Genomic DNA, 25,254 nt, shown 5'->3' on the forward strand with positions numbered 1-25,254 from the left:
CTTCATTAGTAGATGCCCACAAAGCATGGGAAAAAGAATTGCTGTGTTTTTCAGAGTTAATTGCAGTGATGTGCTTAGTGATGCCAGAAGCCCATAAGCTTGCCTGTCTGAGTATGGTCTGTGTTGCCTGCTGCCAAATGTTGTCTTCAGGTCACCAATTTATGAAAACTCACAGATTAATTTCTTCTGTTGAATATTGTGAGAGAGTTAAACTGCTTATCACACGATGTCTATCTCAGAAGATTAGTTGTTAATCAGGATCTAGCAGAGATAGTCTCGTCTCTTCCATCTGGTAATATCCATTAGCAAAGTTAACTTGAATTTCCTTTCAAAAGGAAAATTGATAAGATCCATCAGCTTACATGAAGTCCCTCCTACAGTCTCTCCTGTTGTTAGTTTGTTCTAGGTGTATGTGAGTGGGTAAGATAACTGCAATTTCTTGTGCAGTTAATCAGCTTTGTCTGTTACATTTCCATTCTGGAAGTGCTGTTTTGGGTAGATCTGTTGGCTGCCAGAAACCTGCCCAAGTTGTCTCCTCATTGGTCTGTAGGTGTGTCCGTGGGTCATTTATATGATCTCTGGAGGTTTTGGCTGTGGGTGCTGTGAGTCTATCTGCACAGTAGTACAGCAGGAAGGTGTAGACACTGCCCATGGCCTCATCTGAGAATATTGTCATGAGTGGGAGTGACTTCTGCTCCTGTATTAGGGCAAGTGTATGTGCCAGGAGTAAATGTGCCTTTTTTCCAACTCTTCCCTTTGCTGCTGTTGAATGTGCCTTTGATTCCAAAATTCCAAAGCATAATCCCATGTGCTTTTCATCTTGGCAGACCCCACCTTTTACACTGCTTTCTGTTTGGGGAATGCAAGTCCAAGGATTTGGATCCCCACAGATCAGCAGTTATCACCTGTATGGAGCAGAGGAAATACCTGTGTAGGAAATTAATATGCATGTTCAGTGTCTGTTTCCAAATGTCTCTCCTTGGCTCTGCTTACAGAAAGCATTGGAATGCATTGAGGTAATGCCCATTTCTCTTGCTGCTACAGCTACTTTCAGGGAGTGGCAGGTTTTCTCAAATAGGTGAATAAGAGAGAAGGAGGAGGAGGGTGTGTCAAATGCTCCAAGGTGCTCTCCCAATAAAGTCAAGAAATACACGAATTAATACAGTGGAGCAATCTGTGGAGCTTGCTGTAACCCCTGTGAAGTCATTTAAGAACAGACCTTTGAGTTTCATCCCAAATCCTCTGTCACTGGTGTCACTTTGTGCCCAAGCAGACCAGTGTGATGGTCACTGCTAGCTAATAGCTGTTGTCTGGGCTGGGATGTGTATGGAACTGTTCCTGCTTTCTGCATTAAAAGAAGGATGAAGAATGGCATTGCTTATCTTTCCCGTGTCCTAATAGGGGTAAAAATGGTGTCTTTTTATGGCAACAACTACATAGGATTACTCCATATGAAAAAATGTAGCAAGGGCTCCCCTAGGTCAAATCAAGCCCAGTATCCTGTCTCAAACAGTAACCATATGTCTGAAGCATTTAATATTAAATCTGACGTAGCCTTTTTAAATTCAGTATGAGTGTTCTGAGGAAATGGAAACTTCCTCTTTATGAAACCATTCCTCTAATTCCTTTTGTGTTTGTTCTTTTAGCACATCAGAGGCTCTCTGATGTTCAAGATTAAATTAACAGGATTCCCCCCACTGTTACTATTGAATTCAGTTAATATAATGAGTTTATTGTTAAATTAAACAAAATAAAGCCTGCCATGTGACAGAAATACCACTGAGATCCTGTAATTTCCACCTATAACTAGTGTCTGTACTGTGGGCTTAAAACCTAAATGGTGGAGGGTTCTTGTCTGTCAGACATGTTAAATGCTTTTCATGAAATCTTTGTTTGGACACATTATCAGGTATAAAAGCAATGTGCCTGTTACACAGAGGCTTGTTGTATTATCTCTAGTACTGTAAATTAATGTCTATGTGGCTTTCTTACTTTACCTTTGTATGCTTAAAAATTCTCCAGGTGTTTCTGTGACTGAGATAATGAATATTGTTTTACCTGCTGCTAAACCCAAATACTTTTCAAGAGTTAAGGCTTAGGCTGCTGGCTCAGAGAAAGGATTCACTCTGATGTTTATGGTAATACAAAGGGCTTCTGGGAAGGGGTTGGGCCACAGCCTGGGACAGCACCTACCCCTGCCATCCCTAATTTCCCAGCCATCTACACTTCTGCATTATCTTTTATAACACTGCAGTTCTGTCCTATTGTAATAATAATTTTTTGAAATTAGGTTGGTTTGGTTTACCATTTGTTACTTCTCTGCCCATATTGCTCATTATCCATAACCTCAAAGTTTTGCTTTTGTGTGTGTGTATCTATCTCCTTTTGTGGACAAATACAAAAGGCAGCTGCAAATGAAGTGTTTGTATAGTCCTGTTAATTCAGGTACTGGAGCCCTGAGGTCCTAGGATGCTTATCCATCAATGACTGCAATATTTTTACTGAGAGAAATGTCACTACAAAGCATTATTCTTGATCACTTCTTAATTTAATTTTACTCGTTCCTGTTCTTTTTTTCCTACTGATGTTCTGTCATGTGCTTGTGAGAGTTATGAAGATTTTTAGCCTCAAGGCTTGTCCCGACCTGGAAAAATGCAAGATATAAATTTGCTGTTTGTTTTACTTATTTCTGATCTCAAAATGAGAGGGGCCTACTTGTGGGTTTGTAAGTTTGTTTACATTTTGAGAGGATTGTAGGGCTTGGGTTTTGGTCCCTCACTAATTGTAATCCAATAAAATGTAATGCCTGCTTTTGATGAATTTAAAGTGCTGTTTGGTTGGTAACTTTGAGACATGGGACTGATGTTTCCATAAATGCTAGTAAGGCAAGTGTCTGTGTGGATCAAAACCCAAGATGATTGCAGGAGCCTCTATGAAATGAAGCTACTGAGTTACTGCTGATGCTTGCTCTTAGAGGAGAGTTTATTTGACATTTGGAAACTAACGTGTAACTAATGTCCTTACCATTCTTTCAGGCTTTATTTTTATAAAATATATAAAAAACCCACCACACCAAAGACTACTTCTGGAAAGTTATTTTTCTTTCCCACAAAAGACCTGTACAGATTAAGTATATTTTACAATTTTCCGTAAGTTGAGTGGCACAAACTATGAAATAGTCACATTAAAAGGTTGCTATTTCAGCTGCTAAACTGTTTGAAACATAAAATGTGACACAGGAAGTTTATTTTCTGGTCTCGGAAGTGTTTCTAAACGTTTGATAGATTTAAAAAAACTCTTAACTATGTTGCCCTCCCCAGAAAATCCATCTGCATGTCAGCTGCTCACAGTGGTCTTTGCAATTGAGGCCTGTTTAGATTTTGCTCATGAAACCAAGTGTGAAATGCATGGCCACAGGCCAATCCCTGTCCCATAAGGCTGAGGCTGATGAAGTCTTCCCAGAAGCTGAAAGAAAATGAAAGGGGAGAGCAAGCCTGTGTACTTATAAAAGCAGATCTCTGCAAGAATCATTTTTAAGCATGGATTAAATGCAGGCCATCTCCAAGAGACTGAAATCTTCCTGCAAGGTTCTCTCATAAGAGAGAAGAGTGTGCAGAGTTGGGACACCTGGGTTTGCTTGTATTGGTGACTTGGTCATTGATCTGTTAGGTGGCCTTGGGAGAGTCCTTCTACCTCCATTTGTTTTACTCCCCACATGTAATTGGGGTAATGTATTGTAATCAAATGTGATTGCTGGGACAGGTCACAATCACAAGTGCCTGATAAATCCCAGCAACCCATGGAAAATTGTTTTATGAGGCATCCTCAAAGGTGCTTGGACTCCATTTCAAATACTGCATGTTTTTTCTGTAAACAGGTATTGCAGATTCTTCCACATAGGCATTCATTCACCTTTTGCTGATATGGTGACAAGCTCAAGTGCAGCCTTGGTGTGTTACTATCAATAAGTAAGTTTTTCTAGTGCAGATCTCCCATTAAATAGACATTCCTGAGCCTCCCAGTAAACTGGATAGGTAATAGAGAATCTTACACTAAGTACTGAGAGATTCACTTGTTTTTTTTTTTCTCAAAAACGCACCAGACTGAGTCTATCAAGTAGTCTTGCCAAATTCCTTCCTATTGCCATGGAAATGGTACTATTTTGTTGCTTGAAAGTAGCATACTCCATTATTATGTGTGGTGTGAGGATATGAGCATTCACATAGGAAACCACCGTGCAGTCTCAGAACAGAAGGAAGTTTTGAATGGGAAATGTTTCACGAGAGCTGTGTGTATGTATGGCTGCCCCCTCACCTGCTGGGAAGACTTGGAGTTCTGCACATGGAGCTACCTCCATCTCTTTGTGAAGTTTTGGCACTTGAAAGAAACCTTCTGACCATATGGTTGGTCAGAAGTAGACAACAGGCCCATAGCTCAGTTTCCTCTTTGAAAGGAATTGTCAGGTCCCTTCCTTTTCCTCAGTATTTAAGTAGTTTTATGCTTTTGTTTTGTGTTTCGGTTGTGTCGTCCCGTCCCGTCCCCCTCCCCCCACCTTGGTCCTTCTTTGTTCCTTCCCTATACGTTTTTTCTCTCTTTCAACCCTTCTTCCTCAACCCTGGTCAAGGATTGCTCTACGTGGCTCCTTGTACTCTGGAATTAGGGAAGGAGGAAAGGAGCCATGGATGTTGTTATTACTTTGTAATGCTTTGAACACAAGGGTGGGTGAACAGTGCTACCATGGGTAGTTTTTTTTTGGTTTGGTTTGGGGTTTTGTTTTTTTTGTTTGTTTGTGGGTTTTTTGTTTGTGGGGGGTTTTTTTTGGTTTTTTTTTGGTTTGTTTTGTTTTTGTTTTTGTTGTGGGTTTGGTGTGTTTGGTGTGTTTGTGTTTCTTCCCGTTTCCCTAGGGGAAAAAAAATAAAAATAGGTGGAGCAGCATCAGCAGGTAAAATACTTATGTGAGGAAGAAATGGCCTCAGTAAATAGAAAGGGAAGAAGGCAGAGGGTGCTGCATGGACTCTTCTCAGCATGCCATTCCCTGATAAGAGGCTGGTAGCTTGAATGAGGATAGAAAGATGAGAGCTTTTGAGCCAAACTGGGACTCCTGGCAAACATCAGATCAGGCTGAAAATACCTCTTCGAGTTAGACACAGTGATGAGTTGGAGGTGTGACAACCCACACAGATCAGTTTGAGCAACTGTGCTGGGAAACGTGTTGGTTTTATCTTCTGTTAAATAAGACAACATGTCTAGCTCTAAGACAGGACAAAGAATGGAGTTTGTATGAGGAGCAGAGGGCATAAAGAAGAAAATTCTGCTCCAAGGTCACCTTTTACCACAGGGATGGGAGACTGAAGAGAACTTTCTTGCTGCTTTTGATGGCTGAGGGCTGCTGCAGTCCTGGCAAGTCTCTCAGGAATGGTTCAGGAAGATCTGCTGCCATACCTGAGGCAGACACTCATTTATCTGAGACTCTGTGCTCCGACTGCTAACAACCAGCTCAAATTGGCTTATTTTTTCACATTTGTCACAGAGCCAGCTGCATTGTCTCAGCTGTGGCTCTCTGAACAGGGAAGTACAGACCCAGAAAAAGTTCTGGAGTCATTATTCTTATGCATTTCTTCCCCCTCATCTTGTCATTTTTCCTTTTTTTTTTTTTTCCTTGAACTGTGTTTATAACCCTTCTTTCTGTGTTACCTTGAAATACTGGAATTTTTCCAGTCTCTTCTCCTGCAAGTTGATGCAGTCCTAACAGTATCATATTTTAATAGCCAACTGATAAATAGCAAAAATTACATAACTTTTTACATATACTGAATCTGTAGTATTTGCCCTTGTTCAAGTCTAATACTCTTGGGGGCATTAAAGAGGGTTCTCTGCTGGAGATGGAGGGGGCGAATGAGGTAAAGTGGCTGATGAATTACTTTCTATAAGAAACATTAATTATCTTGTACTAGAGAGTGTTTAGGACATGTAATTCTTCTAGTGTTGCTAAAGTTACAAGTCCATCAGTTTTCTATCTCCTTTGTAGTTTGTTAGGATTTAGCTTACCTCTGTTTGGTTTGCTGATATTTGCACCTGTGAACACTCTTTCAGACCTGGGATGTCCATTGCTGCCTTAAATGCTTTTTATTGGTGCTTTGTGGCTTGTTGCAACCAAGGGAGAATTCTCACCATGTTGATTGTCTGTAAGATCCTGGTGGAGCAAACCACAGAATGTGTCTATATTTGTAATACTGACAATAATTTCTCAAGGAAGAATTTGAAATGCAAAATCTGTGTTGCTTTGTGCTCTGCTTACACTTGCGGTCCCTGCTTAAGTAGGGTCATTTATTTACTGGCTATTAGTGATTAAAATCATAGCCAGCCAAAGCACATGATGAATAGAATAAGGCTTGAAAGCAAATGTTAACAGAAATGATGAAACATACCTTAATAAGATAATAAAGCAACCTGCTGTATCACATAAGTCAGTGAAAGTTAACTTAAAATGTAAATGTACAATGATTTGGAATGTATGTGGGACAACACATGCTGTTCAAGTTTTTTAGGTTGAAGGGAAGCTTTTGCAGGGCTGCAGTGAGCTGTGGCAGTATCTGGTGGGCACCTCTTGTTGGCTTCCTGTCAGGATCCTGCTCTCTGCTGGCCGGGCAGGTGGGACAGAGCAGAAAAGCCTTAGGGCTGGTGGAGTTCAGGTGAAGGGGAGCACACAGCTGGGTTTGGATCAGGCCTCCCCAGGGCAGACATTTTGCTTTTTTAGATAGTGCCTTGGAGAGAACTCACTGTTCTTACAGCCCTAATTATTGGCAAGGATTTGTACTATGTGCAGGGCCAATTGCTTGTCTGAATTCTTTTGAAAAATCAATTTAAGATCCCTCAAAGTGAAGTTTGGTTTTTTTGTTGTCCCTGTTGTATTTTCTGCTGAAGGAAATGAGTGCAATGTACGATTCAATACAGGGGAATTACAGACTTTAGAGAGATGTAAAGCATTAGGGATGTGGGAACACGGAACAAGTCCATACAGCTCACAGCACAGGCAATATACACACATGGTAAGAAAACGGTGTGGAAACAGAACCTTGGATACTCCTTACCAGTTGACTCATTTCCATGCTCTTAATAATGCTATAGTAGCTTCTCTTCAAAATGACTTTATGAAGGATTAGTAAAGAAGAACATAATTATCACAAATCTATAATGGCTTCTTGTATTATAGGCCTCTGAATATGGATGACAGAAGCATGACCCATGTGTTAACTGGTGTTCAATGGGACATGGCAACTTTCTCAAATGTTGTTTCTAGCTGTCTGCAGGCAGTCTGGAACAGATGGGGTCAGTGGTCTGTTGCAAAACATAACTAAAACACAGGGCTCATAGTGAGCTGGATGTGTGCTGGGGTCATGAGCTTCTGCAGGCCAAACTCATGCTTGCCAAGAAGGCTGTGATGCTAAGGTGACCAATAAAATTCACATTGTTCAAGTTTTTTTGATCATGTGTGGTGTCATCAGATGGCATCTTAGAATTGATCTTGACTCTTCCAACTTTACTGTGGGAGGCTGGCACTGACCAGGTGGCTGAAAACATGACAGCTGAAGTAGTGTCAGCTGGGTCTGCTGCTTTACTCAGCAGAGTAGAAGGGTCCCTGAAATTCAGGTATCAGTGGCTTGAATGGTGGAGTCCACTTTCTTCCTGTACTTTTTTCTCCTGTGTTGTGATGTACAGGGTTCTTGTCATTACGAGAAATTATTATTTGGGCAGGCAATGGGCATAGTGAAATTTACCAGAGTAACATCAGTTAATGCTGTGAAGACCTTTAAAAAATTTTAAAAGCTCTTCTGCAAACTAAGTTACCAAAGAAAAGGAATTATTTGTAATGGATACACTTTTAGGAGTACCTACAGTGTTTTATATACAAAGAAAAGACAAAATCTGCTTCCACTTAAAGTGCCCTGAAAATAACAAGGCTGTTTTGATTACAAGCTGTGTGTGCTTGGTGGAACAGTGTTTTGTATTTTCTTAAACATGTGAAATCTGGAAGCCCTGTAGCCTAGCCAGGCTACAGGCTACAGACTTTTGGAAGTCTGGCTGTAAATAGGATTATTTACCCTTTCCTACCTCAGAGGAAAGAGTGCTTCTCAGAGCCTTTGAGGATGTCCTATCTTGAATAGATACTGAATTGATGTATGAAAAAATATCAAACTGTGACAATATAAGCGATGTGACCTTGAACTGCCTTTGCAAACGTAGCAGTTTCTGGGAAAAGCTTTTCCTCTTTTTTTCTGATTTTAGAAGTAATTTGTGTAGTGGAGCTATGCTGTAGCATAGATCACATCAACATTCCAGCACATGGATTGTTCAAGCACACGCTTTCACCAAATGCAGGGGAAATCAACATTTACAGAAGAAAGGAAGTGTACTGAATATTTTTCACCTCCTTCTCTTTCAGAAAACAGATTCTGGCAATGAGTGTACAGCTTTGTATAATCCCACTGTTCTGTGGTCAGGATGTCAGCTGCAACAGTGGCAGAAGGAAAACTTTAAATTCTTGACAGCATTTGCTAGAAAGTCGTTTTGGAAGACTATTTAAATATTATTTGCTTATCATTAGTTAGTTCCCAGTTTATGATTTTTTTTAAATAATTTTTAGCCAATACAATCAGTGAAGTTTTATTTAGCAATATCACTCAAAATATGAGCTTCTAAAGCATCCAGAAAAGCAGTTCTAAAGGTGTTTGGGTTTGTCTTTAACCGTGAGAATAAACATTATTTTGCAATTTAATAAATAATGTGGATTTATAGTGGTACTCCTGATGGTAACACTGTTAGTGTCAACCAGCACAGCCAGGCTTTGCCTGCACTTTGTTCAGCTGTATTTCTTCCCATTTATAGGTCTCCTCTGCAGAAAAACATGCATTATAAGCTTTCTTAACCTTACTCAATCCAAGGTATGAAGACATCTTGAAGTATTAGAGTAGAAGTTTTTCTCCTCTAAAATTGGATTTGGATCCAAAATCTGCAAAATGACTCCAGTAAACAAAACAGATTTCATTACGTCTGCCATGTACAACACAGGAAGGACTTGCAAGGTGCCATGAGTTGTTTGATAGCCAGTGGTAACAGGGTTTGGATGCAAATTAGGAGTTCTCCACATTAGCAGTTTCTATAAATTACCAAATTCGGAGTGGTTTTTTTGTTAATATTACATGAGACAGCAACTGATATTAAAAACTTCCTGCAAACGTGACACAGGAATTGTTGATTTCTGGCACATTTGTTTATTGTGGTTTTAATATATAAATGTATCAGTAAGAAAGAACCCAGAGTTGTCACTGTTAGAGGTTCACTTGTAACTAACTTGTTTGAATATAGTGTTTACCACAACTTTTATCTTGAAAAAATACAGCAGTTCTGTGAACGCTCTGGAGTCTATTGCACATTTGGACTAGTATGAGAGATCCTAGCTGCTACAATCTAAATAAGGGGGGAACTTATTTACCATTTCCCAAAATCACTTATTTACCATAGTTTATTTTTGATTACCAGGATTAAGGAATACTGTGTGTGAAGAAGACTAAATTTCAGTGAATCTCAAAATTCTCTGAGCTGTTGGCAGACCTTCAGCTTGTTCAGAACCAGAATCCAGCACTGCATAGATCCACAGCTCTTCCTAAGGTGGGATCAAGATGCTGTAGGAATTTAAAGCCATTAGAATAGGCTGAGGGGCTAGAAGGGGATAGGTTATAAGAAATCAGGGTTGTATTACAAGAGGAGGAGCAGTGGAAGGGAAGATACAGAGCATCCTAGTATCCACATAAACTGATGGCCTGCAGAGCTGCTGGATACCATGGGCTTTTCATATTGTTGTTTTCAGATAATCCATGGGCTTCAGAACTGAAAATATACTCATTATGATGGACAAAGCTAGTTCAGATGACATGCAGAGATTTCTGAGGTGGATTTCTCTCTTTATGCAGAACTGTTGTTAATTCAAATGTTTCTTTTCTAACTGAAAGAAAAGGTGGTTACTAAACCAAACTTAACTATGTGATATTTATGAAGTAAAACGTTATTTTCAAATAGCATTTACCAAGGTACAGCTTAACATTGGCTGTTTGTGAAAAAACAGTCATTTATCCTCATGTGACTACATAAGCAGCTATATTTTTTTCCCCTGATGGAGATGAGGGTGGTGTGAAGACATTTCATGCTGTTACATCAAAATTGGAAATGTGGCCACTTCTAGGAAAGCTTAAGTGATCACTTGTCTCAATCCAGTTGTAATTTGAATATTTATTAGGAGTATGGACTCATTAGTAATCTGATTCTTTTCGAAGTTAACATTTGGGGATGAAAGTCTTTGCTTACATCTTGGTTTGTAGTTCACTTGATGTTACAGTATTTCAGCATGTACAAACCTCACACTAATAGTTTCAGTTTTGCTTATTGTGTTCCTCATGGTAAGTGACCTGTTTCACTATGAAAGTACAAGACAGAGTCCTGTGGCTGTGAATTCGTTCATTTGTGCTTAATTAAGTCAAGTATAAATGGGTCTGTAAATAGGTCCAAGTGGCAGGGAACTGCCAGAACTCCTGCCTGTGCTGGGCTAGTGCTGGTTGCAGCAGCTGGCCCAGCTGCAGAGGAGGAGGTGGCCATCAGGGCCTGAAGCCTCCCTCTTACTGCAGTTACTCCCCCCCGCACTCCCTTCCCCACTTAATCCAGCCATGTGCCTGCGTGCTCAGCAAGGGGGATTACTTTAAGTCTGCATATTTTCATCTTTCCTGGGTCCAGGTCAATTTACTGGCTGGGCACTGTGAGCCAGAAAGAGATTGGTGTGGTGCAGAAGGAGCCAGCTCAACTTTCATAAAACGCAAGGCATCAATTTGAGATGTTCCTGTGTTTACAGCTTATCCTGGTGGATAAATCACAGGAAACCCAGGCAAAATAAACTGGTTTTTGTGTTGTTTTGTTTTGCTTTGTTTTTCAATTTTTTTCCTTCTTTGAGGCAAGGTGATTACGTTTAAGAGAGAAGCAGGAATTTCCATCTTTCCAGTGACACCATATGAGAACCTGCTTAGCACTGAATAGTGACAGCAAATGCTGAAGTGGAAAAAATATTTTCATCCATCTGCACTAATCTTCTTTTACTCCAAGATTTAAGGGGGGGAGGGAGAGTAGGGGATTGAGAGAGAGGAATCAGAAAAATCTTAAAAGCTTGGCTTAAGCTTTTAGCTTTGCCAGCTCATTCCCTAGTCAATGAAGAAAGTGCCAGACTGCTGCATTTGTGGTGGGGATTTTATTAATTTCAACAGTGATGCCTGCAGACTTTATTACCAAAAATAAATAGCTAAATAATGGCCTCCAAATATAAAGAGAGGAAGGAAAAACTCATAGCTGAACAGAACTGATTCTTTTTTAAAAACAGACTGGAATACACAGTGTACAATTGGAAAAAAACATGAACTAATAACTGGCTATTGACTAACTGTAAATGTATCCTGGTTAGTTTTGCTGCTATGTAATTTAGGTCTTGTCATCAAATCTGTGACTACCTGAACAGCTCAGATCTCTGCCTCCAGAGCCCTGCTGGGCTGATAACAAATATGGAATGATTTAAATGTTGTGATTTACGTTAGAAATCACATTTTCAAGGGCTTTTTCAAATAGGAAAATCTGAAATATTTTACTGCATTAGAGCATCGAGTGAGGTCTGAGTGTTTTGTGCATGCTTATTCTGTCTCTTGTGGACCAAGGGGAGGCCATTCTTGCAGACACAAAGAAATGCTACATTGTATAGTGGGGTGTGGAAGGTTTCTCTCTAAGCTGCAACTTCCCATTAACAATTTTAAGCAAAAAGCTAAAATCAAAAAAGAATTTAAAAAAAAATCTGCTGATAAGTATCTTGTTGCTGTGATATATCATGAATGGCTAACAAAAGTGCTGGGGAAAAAAAACCAAACCAAAACAAAAAACAGACAACTTTGCAGAACTCAGCTTCTCTTCTCCCTCAGGGTGGGTCAGCTAAAAATACTGCCATGTTTTTCTACTTAAAGGAAGGCTCAGGCAAAGAAGCAGAGATAGGACAACAGGAACAAAAACATCCTTTTGAATTAAGGTTTGGCAAAATAAGCCAGCCCTCCATATAATATATTTTAAATGTTGTTTTAGTTTGGATTTTTTTCCTTTTTCCAACTCTCTCCTTTATTAATGTTAGCTAGGGGGGATTTTTCTGCATTCCATTTGCTGTTGTGTGCATTTCACTGGATGTCTCTGTCTCCTCTTCCCTTCTAGGGAGGAACACAAAAAAATTTACCTTGAAATTCCACCTTAGAGGCTCCTGTGGTTTTGGTTTTTTTTTTTGTTTGTTTGAGTAGTGGGTAGAATTTTCTTCACCTCTGCTAAGAAGTGAAATGATGGCTCAGGTTTGATGGAACAAAATAGCATAATAGATACATGACTCTGACATATATAGACAAAGATAATAAAGCAGCAAGGCCCTGTAGCAACTAGCCAGGCTTCAGATAGACACAAAACATGAATTGCATGAATGTAGAATTGGTACTGATAATTTCTGTGACTTGTTTTTCAAGGTAATCGTCAAGTAGTTGTGAAACAAAGCTCTTATATTTTCCCATGTGCAATAAGTAATTGATCTTGAGGACCTTTACATCTAAAGCCACAGCAGGTTGTGTGTGTAAATTGAGAGGCAGTATTTCTAAAATCTTTTGTTTCCTGTTATTCAGTCTATATTCATTTTTGTACATAAAATAAGATGATTATTTTAAGAAACTTCACTAATATAGTGTGTTCTAGCAAAATAATGTAAAATTGTTTATGGACTAATGAAATGGGCTGATCATAGCTCATTTTGAATTCTCAGGAGTTGGAGATTTTGCTTTCTGATGACAACCCCAATAGAAAGGGATGCTCCTATGCTGCAGGAGCAGCCTGTGGCCTGTTGCAAAACAGAGCCCTGGGACCTTGCTGATTTTACTAAAACTGGCCATCAGTTTGAGAATTTGCTTTGTGCCACAACTAAGATGTACAGTTTCAGGGCACAAAGCAAAATTTTTTTTTTTTTTTTTTTTTTTTGTTCTTTCTGTGCAACTGGAGATACAAGGAAACATTTCTCTTCATTTTCATGCAATAGCACCTGCTGTTTAATTTATCTTGGCTTTACAAGTGTCAATATTCAAGTGCTGTTGGCATTCTGACCCACAGATGGTGGGCTGCATTTTCCTTCTCTGTGTTGTCATATTGCTTGGTGCAGTAAAAATCATAACTAACATAGGACCTAGGATTACCCAGTGTTTCCCTTCATCTCATTGCTTAGTCAATCAACTGGTCCTACCCATTGTTTTCTAAGAATGTTAGAATTAAATTGTGTTCCTTTGAAAGCTTGAAATGATATTTTTGTACTTACTTTTTCTCTCTGAAGAGGAATGCAAAGAAAATAGTCTTGAAATTCAGTTGTGAAGTTCCTGTACTCCACCAGTAAGAGGTGGATCATTCACCTAAGGGAATATTAAGCAAGACAGTTAGGATGTACCTGATTCCTGTGCTACTTTGAATAGATTGCTTGACGAGGCTCTGGAATACACATTGGGGTTTTTTTGCCTTTATTGCAAACTTACAGCAGGTGAAATAATTATTTGTGTGTGTGTGACATCAACCAGGGAAAATAGTGCTAACAGTCACCATGTTGTCTTTGATTATATCACTGTTTTCAATATTGATTGCTTTCTATAAAGGGTTTGTGAACCTATATTCTGGTTTCTTTTGGTTCTTCTAATCTGCATCTTTGTATTTTTGGGGCAAAAAGAATGATGGCTGATGTTTTGCCAAAACGAGCACTAGAGCACACTTCCAAAATGAATTAAAATAATGAAAGCCACCATGCTTCTGAATGAGGAGTCTTAGAAATATTACAATGATGTTTAATACATAGTAATTATCACTTTAAATTGATTCAACTGGACTTGAACAAGGCCATGTAGACAAGCACCAAGTCCCATTGATTTTCTGCAGGGTCTTGAGCTCTTAAAAAAAGTACTTGTGTAAATGATAGAGTGCATTTGAAACTGTTGGCTGCTCTTGTCCTTGGCTTACGAAGCACCTCAAAAACAGTGTATTTAGCTTTCATAGCACCTTTGACAGGTAAGCAAAATCTAATGGGAGATTTTGTTTGTTGTCATCACAGGACATATCATGGTCACTCAGAAGCTGGTGATGCCAGCTTGGAATTCAGCTCCAAAAGCTGTGGTCCCTACATATCAAAGGCAGTTGCCTCACATAAGTTGCAGGAAAAAAGACCATAGAAGAGTCTTGTTACATTTTCATTCCTTGTGTTTGTAAAAATTAGCTGATTTCTGGTTGGCTTATTTACACTATGGGTGGAGATAATTCTCAGCTGAAAAATGTATTTTATACTACATAGACATTCTGTCTGCTTTACATCTGCATGGTTTGCATGTGCATGGAAACTTTTTTCACTATGATGCTACTGTGAACAATCATTTGAATGTCTATGTTGTGAATTCTGCTGGTTTAGAAATTTACAGAGCTATGGATGCTGCATGATAGAGTAAAGAGGAACCAATGAAGAAGCAAGTGTAAGAGCAAAAGAAGTTCATGGTATTAAGACAGGAAATATAGTTTGCTGCCAGTTGGTCATGGATAATTGTATAATGAGCCTTGCACAGGGCTGGAATGCTGATTTCTTTCCAAGATGCAGAGCATCTGCTTGCTTTATTTAGTTTTAGTCATCAGTGGTTGACAGAACACCTTCTGGGTTGTTTGTTTTGATCCCTGAGATACTTATTAAAGTAACTTCTGTTCTAATAAGCCATGTATTTGGATACAGTGGCTTGAGGATTATTTGTAGGTTATTTCTGTAGTATTGCTTACTCTGGCTAACACAAAAGGTAATAGTGAATAGGACTGGGAAGTGCCTTGGGAGGTCACCTTAGCCTTTCCTGTCTCTGCAGGTAGGAGCTTTATCTGGAAAGCATTCCTAACAGACATATGCCCAGCCTAACTCCAGAGGTGGGCATTCCATAATTGCTCTGGTAATCCATGTCTGATATAAGTGATGTCTGATCTAAAACTGCATTGTTTTAGTTAAAATCTTTCAGCTATCCTGAGGAGTCAGGGATGATGATGATGATAACTCCTCTTTCAGTTACCTGTAGATTCCTCTGATCAGTATTCTGGTATCTAGATCATAAATCAAATAGGTTTTTTCAGTTGTTTTCTTACATCATTATGCACTTCTTTGAGCACTGCAGCCAAGTAACACATTCCATATGTTTAGCAGGATCAGATCCTCCCAGAAGGGTTGCAACCCCATGTTTCATGCAGTCACTTAGCATCACCCACACTGAGTATTTTGCCTTTGTCCTTGCTGAACTGCCATTTGTTTCATACTCCTCTCCAATTTGAGATCACTTGAATTCTTCTCTTCATTCATGCTGTTTGTGACCCCTCCCACCTTCAGACCGTTTGCAAAGTATTTTCCTCATTGTGAAATACTGCTAGTAAACACTGCTTGTAATGGCTGTTTCCTGACACAATATCAATGTGAGACTTGGTCCAGCTGGCAGTAACACAGCCTCCTAGTGTGCCAGGGTGTCTTTCTTCACCAGAGAATTGCTGTCTTCCTATTATGTTCAGGCTTAGATGCAATCTGATCATTCTGACCTTTCCATGGGTTTGGCTGTGTGTGTTTGTCAGTGGCCTAATGGGAGCTGGTGAAGGCTGCTCCTGACTGAAGTAGGCTTATAAGCCAGTATAGGACTGGCACATAATTCATGTGCCAGGGACTCTGTCTGGTTTTGGTGTGTCTTTACTTGTCTTACTGGTAATGGTGGGATTTATAGTTAGATAGATCTGTCGAGGGCTAAGCTATGTTAAGTCATTTAACCTTACTTTGTCTACTCAAAATAATTTAAAGTCTGTCAGGACATTTTTGCCCATTCAAGGCACTTCTCAGTCTTTAGTTCTGGGAGCTCTGACCCATACTTTTCCCACTATCACTGCACTTGTTACACTGCCAGTAGTCCTCAGAGTAATGTACCAGTGTGTTGCTTCTCAAAACTCATTCTTTAAATATGTTCTTCTGCTCCATTTTTTTGTCTCTTGCTTGGTACCCTAGAAGTCATTTAGGTAAAAGATGACTTTCTGCTTCCTTGACAGTCTAGGGAAATTGTCTTTAGGAAATGACTTTCAATTTGTAAGCAATTGTCATGTCTTAACTATTCCAGGGGAAAAATTTAGAGAGATCTCCCTTACCACCACAAGAATTGTTCCCTGCCAGCAGAGTTCTTCCTCAGATTGCACTGAGCTCAAATAGGCAGAGCATGAGAGTAGGAAAAGAGAATGCTTAGGGGTCTTCAGTTAACTCTGGGCTGATGGCATGGCCAGAAGAAAGCAAGTGACCATGACCTACTTCTGTGCTTCACGAAGGAAATGGATTTTTAAGGAAAATACCTTCAATTGGTCTTTGATTATTGCCAATTGTGAGAGGAAAGGAAAACCAAACCAAACAAAAAAACCACAAAAAAGCCAAACTAAGGAAAAAAAAACCCCAAAACATTGAGGTCAAGTATTCATTTAGACATTCTGAAAATGAAAAATAACTTGAAATCACTTTGTGACATGATCGTGAGATTAGATGAAGTTGCTATCTAGGAAAAGCATGTTTAATAGATGTTAAGCAAGACAGTTAAGTAACAGAAATCAGTCCTCATATATTTAATGCCTTAATTTAAATTATATACATTGCCTAAATAAAAACTTTAGAAAAAGAAAATCTATTGAAATCCTCAAATCATTAAACATGTAAATTCAATCAAGAAAGCGATGATGCCAAAGTTTTATCTGTGACTTAAGATGGACCAGCTTTGCAGTATTTTTTATTTTTTAGTCTTCAGAGTAGCACTCGTTTGCCAGAGCTCTTTAGTTATAACAAAACTGTGTATATTCCAGACCTGTTAATGTTGCTTTTTTTTTTTCAATTAATAGTTAATGAGCAGTCATTAGTAAGCAGCTTGTTGGAGTTACGGCATGGGTTTCTACAGTAGCTGTAATTTATAGATGAGGCTTGTGAATATGGGAATGGACAGGGTCTCAACTCTAATATTTTAATTAGTCTTCAGAAGCAAACACTGATGCAGCATAGCTCAAATCACTGTTTTTTGCCCATCTTAATTCCTTCTTTTGTCATCCTGGTGATTGAAAGAGGCCCAAGTAAACTGAGGTAGAGTATGCAGTATACTGAGTGTACTTAATATACGGCATAAATCCAGATTGTTACAAACCAAATGAAGCACTGAATCCAACTTCATGGCCTTTCTGTCACTTAGAAATCAACATTGGTGGTAGGGCATAGGGTACATTACTTGATTACTGGCAGCTTATAATAGTACAGGAAAAAAAGAGATGTATTTGAAACTTGCAGCTGAGGTTCCTATTCAAGAAGTAATTAGCCTAGTAGCTGATAGGTTTTCCCACAGCTATGTATAATTTAGTGACCACAGACATTTAGATATTAATGGCATGGTTTATGGCTCATCAAATTTTGGATGAAGCTAATAGTATTATAAGGAAAACCCCACATGTTCTATTGTGGTAATTCTACTAATTAGGTGGGAATTCAGTTGTTAAACAGTTACTAAAAAATTGTGGCAGTATGTTCCAGCTCTGCTAGCATTCAGGACTGCAAGGAATAATATGTCAACTCCTGCATACACATCTCAATCTCATTTTAATAAGATCCTTTATAGCTCTGCAGAGCAGTTTGGTGTTCTTTTGGGGCCTTTTTGGATACAGCAGTCATGTAGCATGCAGGCCCTAAGAACAGAGAGGGTTTCCTTACTGCTCAGAGGAAGGGCTGCCTTCTTCAGAGTGCACAAAGTTGAACTGGGAGTGGAAACACTAGAGACAGAGTCTATGGGGCAATTTAATGGTAAGTGCTGACTTGAATCATCATCAGCATTGTCACTTAGAACTGAAGGATGGTCTCCAGAAAAGCTTCCATCCTGCTGCTATAAATTCACCTTAATGAACAGCAAACAAAAGGTTGCAAAGGATGGTTGTGACTGATTGCTGACAACATTGCAATGTACTGCTGCTGGCAAGGCTCCTGCTGGCAAAAGGCATAATTTGTATTGCTACAGGTCATGGAATGGTAAATGAACACTTACTGCCTCTGTGGCAAGTGGATTGATTATTGTGTCCACCTCCAAACAGGTCTGGCTTTGTTTTACAAGTAAATGGATTTACCCCTGCTGTGTTGAAGTCAGAAGATGACTTGAAATATACAGAGCTCAAAGGAAAGATGGTAGTGATGTGTACAGGAGTTAGTTTCAGCTTTTACAAAATTACCTGTGATGTGTGTGTATATATAAATAAATGTGTATAAATGTTTTCTTTTTCTTGCAAACGTGCATTTATTTTTTCACAGGTCAGTGTACCTAGAATGTTTACTCTGAGATAACAGACAGTATTTGATTGCCAGGCACTGACTTCACATCATATCACATGGTCTGATAATAAGGTGTCTGTTGATAAATACTGTTTAGATTCCACAGTACATTCTCAGTACATTTAGCTTCCTCAGTACACTTGAGAAAATTACAAGAAATTTTTCGGTTTAGAGTGTGAGGTACAGATCTTGTCTTAACTGAAGTGCTACATCCATGGACTAAATGGGAATTTTAATGTTTCCATAAGGAATAGTCACTGCTGTGCAACCAGAAAGGGAGGAAGGACCCTGTCAGCTGAGGAGGATGTACCAGACAAATTTCTGGGGCATGGGAGAGATGACTGCTTACTTTGGCACAAGCTCTGGTACCTCTTAATCTCATTTTGGGGATATCCCATTTGAAATAATGATTGTTTTCTAGGCCAGATATATGTGTTAAATAACTCTCTAGCTCATAGCCATTAGAGAACTGCTTAGCATGTGGGATGGTTAAGTTCCAGTTCTAGTACTGCCTTACTTGGCATCCTTGTCTCAGGTAAATGCTTAAGCTGCTAGACTGCTAACTGATCTAAGAGAGCTCTTCTGCAAAATTTTCAAGGCTTTCATCTTTCTCCCAGTACAGAATGGAAAATATTTTCCAACTCTTAATTAAATACAGTTTTTGTTTTGATGCCAGCTGCAACTAACTTCTGGCAAGAGTCAGTTTGGACTGCACTCAACACCGCGATCAGGCAAAAGAGAGAAGTGGCCTAAAGCTACTTCTGCCACCCACCTCCAAAGCTGTGTCAAAGCATGCTGAGACCTAAGCCCTGCATGGGTTGTGTGTGTGCTCCCCTTAATTATATTTGACAGGGGGGTAAGATAGACCATGTTTTGGTGGAAAATATTTTCTTGGAACACTGATATTTTTTTTCTCAGTTAAAGGTCTTGATATCCTCCACACGTTTATTCATGTACATATATGCTTAATGTGTCCTTATGTGTCCTGCAAATGCAGATCTATGTGAAGAGATTGAGTCCTTGAGCTGTTTACATTGAGGGATTATCTTTTTTTCCTGCTTTCTCCAGAAGCCCATGCTCAGGATCCCACATAATGCTGTCATATGCTAAGATGGAGCATATTGCCATGTGTAAGAATCGCTTGGACAGAGGTGAGAACAGCCTGGCACAGAATTATCAGGAGTATATAAGCAGCTGATGCCCTTGCTGTGTCAACAGAAAGCAATTTTATCCCAGAAAATCAGTCTGCCAGGTGATTTTAAAATTGCATTAGGGAAAAACCACTAGCTAGACTCAAACATGTTGGATATAATTGGTTTCAAAAGTGTTTCTAATGTGTTACAACTCCTGCAGCATCTGTCTTGTAGGAAACTGATAGTAAATGGTGTGAGGAAGTGGACCCTGGAACAGACCAGGGCAACCTTTAGAACAAAGCAAAAACAAAGCAAAAGCTTTCCTGGATCTGTGTCAGTGGGAGGCCTCTACAGCAGCTAATTTGTTTAGCAGGTTGCTGGTGTTATGCTGATTAGGTACTTCTTGAACCAAGAGACTCTCAGTTCTAAGTTTCAAAACTTCTTTTTCTTGAAAAAAAAAGAAAAGAGAGAAGAAAAATAATTTTTCTAGCCTGACTGTGTCGTTCTCTGCAAAGCTCATTTTTATTTTTTGATATGAAAAACACTGATAGCGGTAGGTCAACCTCAGAAGCACAAAACTAACAGAATTGTGCTGTGTAATAAAGTTTCCAATGCTTAAAAGAAATGACAGTTTTGGTGAGGAAGAAGCCTCACAGCCTGCATGGTGTAAAGGGGCCCTTCAGAGTGGTGGAAGAATGGCTGTAATGCTGAAGCAAACTCAATTTTCAAATCCGTAGGTTAGGTTAAATAAATCCTAAATCGATTTCTGGTACTAGCAGGACTTTAATGTTTGAGAGAGATACCAATTGTGATTTGCTATAGAAGTGTGTCTATTCAAAGAGCAGGATGATATCTGTGTGTATGTATAACAGACTTGGTTTGCTAGTTAGGAATATTCAGCATGCTGTGCACATAGAAATTGTAATTTTTAACTCACCTTTCAGTTTTAACAGGGGGGTAAGTAAATTACTCAGTTAAATTGTCAAAATCTGTGTGATTCTTTCTTAGCAATTTGGTATCCAGTGACTAAATAATTAGGTAAATAATTAGCACAGTGCTTAGAAATAATCTCAAGAAATTACAATGACTGTCAAGCTTGTCTTAAATAGCATCTCCCTCCTTGCAAAAGAGTCTTTGCTTTTTGTTGTTTGGTTTGGTTTTGTTGTTTTTTTTTTAATATTCTGCTCTTCAGCTTCTCCTGTATCACAGTCAGAAAACTGGCAGGCACAATACAAAGATTGGAGAAATTGGATATTTTTTTAATATTAGTACTCTGTAATGGCATTACTTTAAAACTCAGTCCCAGTACTGGTAGAATTGGGCCAGTTTGCATTCAGAATGTCAAGTGTAGTTGTTGGCAGTGGTAAATCCTCATGACTGGTCCAGACTTCTACAGACAGCATGTGCTCCTGTGGACATCTAATTCTCAGGTGCAGGTGGAATTTGCCCTCACTTCTGCATACTGAAAACTTCTGGTTTGGCTCTGTGAGTCTCTGTTTCAGGTCTGTCAATGTTGTGCTTGTATTTGTCAAGGAAGACACTAATCTACATTTACCCTTGGATGTGTAATGCTGTGGTGGTGTAAATCTAGAACAATGCAAACAATGCAATAGTTTTGGCTTTTTATCCCAGCACAGCCTCTGTGTGGTTTTCTGAATCTTACTGTTTTAGATAATCTCCTCATACTTAGTGTACTGTCTTATGGTGTTCTCTCATTAATTTGAAAATGGTTTTAGTATCTTCATACCCAGTTGGGTTTTGAGCTGGTGAATCTTAATTTATGCAAAGGGATTTGTCCATGAGAAAAATTTCCTCCTCAAAATGTACTAGAAGCCATCAGTTGCCCTATTCATTGAAGGCAAGTGTGAGGCAAAAATGAGGCTAAGTAAGACTGCAGTAGTAGCAATTAGCTAGGTCCATGTTTAACCATGCAGCAAGTAATGAAGTCAGGGACTATAATGTCACATCAACTACATTACCTCATTTTCTTCTCTTGCAGATACAGGGAAGTTTAAAATAATGAGCCTGTCTGCCTCTCCCCATACCCCTGAGCACATTGAATCACAAGCACCTTCTTTCTAAAACAAATTTATTTCTTGCTGCCTCCTTCCCAACAAAGACTTGCCTGTGATGAATACCAGACTTCACAGCATATTTGTCAAAGTGGTGCACCTGTGAGGGTTCCAGCACAAGATAAATTTTGGCAGGCCAAGGGAGTAGAGGGAGGTACCAGGCAAGGAATAAATCTTTGTGTGTTACGCCAGACTGCGAATGCATTCTCCTCCTAAGGATCACCCCTCTGACAAGTTATGATAAATTACACTCTTTGTTGACACCTTCATCGTGTTATTTATGGCTCATTAATTGAACCGAAAAGGAGACTTGTAGCGCAGCAGGGGTATTGTACACTGCTTCTTCAGTAGGCTGCAACTTAAGCCAAAGAACAAAAAAGACAAAGAATAAGATGAAGTAATGTATGTATACTCTTCACGGAAAAGAACTAACTGCTTTGAGATACCAGTCCAGAACTACAGCAAGTGTTCTCAGTCCTCACAGAGCTTTCATTTCAGTCTTCCTGGATATGCCCTAGGAGTGTATATGCTTGTCTTGTGTTTTTGTCTTTAATTTCTTGTATCTCTGCTGCTCTGTGCATTGCTGAAGTGTGTGGGGTTATCAGTCCCATATGCAGGCAAGTGTCCAGACTGCCTTTCTGGAACTGGCCATCCCTCCCTTTCCTAGCAGCAATCTTCCCTGCTCTTTTCTGGTACCTTATTGTCCAGAGAGAGAGATGATGATATGACAGTGAGCGAAAAGGAAGGATGCTGAAGTATAGCATTTCTATACCACCACAAAATTCTAGTCTTATAGGGAGATACATGCCTAATTCAGTGACGTAGTAATTGGGGGAACCTTTGTAGATCCTGTCTGCCACTGGAAAAGCCAAATCTTTAGAGCAAGCATCCTATTGTGGCAGTTTGGGTGGGCATTTTCTTTGAGAATAAGTAGTGTAAACAGGAAAGGGAGCGAGGTACAGGATCTGAGCAGGTGGCCATCTGCATTTCTTATGCAAGAGATGTCAGCAGGAAACACAGCAAAAAGTAATTGTGGAGAATGATAAAAGAACAAAATCTTGTTCAGTGGATAAATACTGAGGCTTTTTTTCTATGAAGGATTGTAGATTTGATGCCAAACTATTTAAAATCTGGAATTGTTCTAACAGGCTATAGCCTAAAAGGAAATTAAATACTTGTAGGAGTCAGATTACTTATCATGCATGAGTATTTCAAGACAGGAGTTACCTGCAAAGCCTGGCCAAGAAAGGAGCATCTTTTCCTATAAAAGGATTATCAAATTACCATTCAGCTCCTTGCTGGAGAACACTGTGTGACATTCTTCCATTTCTGTAACAGTATGGACAGCATTACTCACGCATTTGCTTTTTGAGTTCCTGTCTTCCAAAGGTGCCAGGCCTTTCTGCAGTGAGAAGCTTGGGACTTTATAACTGAGTTGGTGGTCCCTTGGTAGTGTGGTCTAGAAAAGGGGAGCAGTCAGGCTGTGTTTCAAGAGATCTGAGTTCACCTCTGACAAAGCTGCTTGATCAGCTTTGTAGACACAATGAAATGTCTTGAACCTTACAGCTTTGGTGTGTCTCTCTTCTTGGGTGTGAAATAAAGCTTTACTTTTTCCCTTAGATAGAGGTGGAGCAAGTGGTTCTGCAGAGACAGAATTTAATAATTTAACACTGACCATGAGAATGAATTGCTCTTCTGATAGCTTTCTCTCCTCCTAGGTGAAATACTAGTGTTTTTTTATGTTCCCCAGTCATGGTTTCCTGGGTACAGGGGTAACCTCTCCTCTGTCTCATTCTATCAGTGGGGAAGCCTTCATGTTTTGCCAAGCACTTGGTGGATGATGCACAATCCCTATGTATTCAGCTCTCCAATGCTGCTCCTTGGAAGGATGGTTATGTCCCTGAAGTGAGAAGTGGCCTCTGTGACTGGCACTGTGATAGCAGACTGTAACTTATGTTGGAAGAGCTGTACCTGGTGTGCAGCCTGTGAGTGGTGCCGTTCACTGAGTGGTGAGCAGCTGCTCAGACGGCTTCACTGTAACCCGGGGTGCTGTGACTGACGGCAGGGAGGTCACCACTCATTGAAGGTGCCAGAACTTCGGAGCTACTATGGAAACAGGTGCAGGGCCTCAGATCCCACCCCCGGCTGGCCTTTCTTTTCCCCAGAGCCTGCTCTTCTCTGCCAGGCTGCACAGTTCCCTGGGCCGGTGATGAGAACAGCACCAGCGTTGCCCATAAGTCTTGTTTTCCTCTCTCCTGCTTATCCATAATGTTCCATGAGACTGGATGTGGTGTACCAGCACCCTGAGCAGTGCGAATACTCTGTCTTGGTAGCGCTGCTCCCGGTTATGTCCCAGGGAATGTCCGTCTGCACACAGGTAAGAAGTCCGCAAGGAGCGGTGAGGTGCGGGCACGATGAGGCGGTACCGGCCCGGCCACCACCGAGAGCGTGGCTGCCGAGGCACCGCGCTGTGCTCGCGCCCTTCCCGCCATCGGCAGCAGCAGCCAATCAGCGCCCGCCAGCGCAGCGCCTCAGCGGCGGGGGGCGCCTGAGGGCTCCGCTGTCCCTCACTCCGGGCTGAGGGGCGGGGGCAGCCTCTGGACCCGCCTTCTCCAGCGGAGCCGGGACAGGGTTGATGCCTGTCCTACAGCTTTCCTGAGTGGTTAATTTCTGTCTGCAGGTATGCCCAGTAACAGGTGCTGTTGTTTCGTTTCCCTGTAGGTTTTATTTCTACTGAGGTTGTGCAAAAAAAAAAAAATAACCAGGGTTCTTCCCCCCCCGCCCCCCCCAACTCCCGCAACCACTCTAGAGGAAAACCCTGAGGGAAAACCTGCAAGCACCAACTTGCTTGGATTTGTCAACTTCTAGTAGTATTTGCACACTGGATAGGTTAAATGTTTAAATATTGAATAATGATTTACATTCTGTTCTGAGCTGAAAAGTAATCTGGAAGTTTAGTAAACTGGTTGCTCAAGGATCTGTCCAGTCCTGTAAAATATCCTGCCTTGTTCTAGCTCACTCTTTCCAATCTTATTCCTTACATATTAGTTTCAATATGAGTGCTACCTATAGGCTTTTTTTTGTCCTTCATATCCAAGGCTATATTGCCAAAATATTAGCAGCTACTTCTGGAGCCAACAAGTAGAACCTTGCAGGCTTAGTAAGAGTAAGGAGAAGGAAACTACATAGGTAGGAAAAGTCTGAGAGAAATAAAGAGAGTAGGGGAAAAAGTTAGGTGCGGGCAAGCTTCAGCTTTCAGTTTTGAGGGGGAAAAAAAATGCTGTAACTAGTGTGCAGCACTAGTTACAACTACGGCAAAACCATCTCCAATATAGCATCTTCCTCCTCCATCTCCATCCTTTGATGGGGAGCTCAGTGCTTAGCAAATTCTCTTTTGTTTTGTCATTCTGTAATTGTGTCCTTCCTGTAGCATTTTCTTCCCAGCCAGCTGGCTTTCTTTCTCAGTTACAAGAGTATGTGATTTATTTTTTTTCTGGTACAATACCAAATAAATTTAGCATTACACTATTTTTCAGACTATTCCTGACACACTGTCTTTCATTTTTGCTTT

The 25,254-nt window shown here is 40.1% G+C and overlaps 1 protein-coding gene and 1 long non-coding RNA gene across 5 annotated transcripts in view; one reads left to right on the forward strand and one right to left on the reverse strand.

Moving 5' to 3' along the window:
- RORA (RAR related orphan receptor A) overlaps positions 1-25,254 on the forward strand; it is a 349,216-nt gene that overhangs the window by 114,061 nt on the left and 209,901 nt on the right. The window lies entirely within an intron of this gene.
- LOC139801095 (uncharacterized) lies at positions 557-23,794 on the reverse strand. 3 transcript variants are annotated; one of them, XR_011728065.1, is made up of 3 exons: positions 22,911-23,794; positions 13,418-13,508; positions 557-927 (listed from the first exon to the last, which is right to left on the reverse strand). It is a non-coding gene; the product is annotated as an uncharacterized lncRNA (long non-coding RNA). The 3 variants fall into 3 exon arrangements; XR_011728064.1 differs by lacking the exon at positions 557-927 and adding an exon at positions 11,877-12,281 and having other exon boundaries at positions 23,359-23,794; XR_011728063.1 differs by lacking the exon at positions 557-927 and adding an exon at positions 11,877-12,281.

Source organism: Heliangelus exortis, chromosome 11 (assembly GCF_036169615.1).
Source record: "Heliangelus exortis chromosome 11, bHelExo1.hap1, whole genome shotgun sequence".
NCBI classification, from domain to species: domain Eukaryota; kingdom Metazoa; phylum Chordata; class Aves; order Apodiformes; family Trochilidae; genus Heliangelus; species Heliangelus exortis.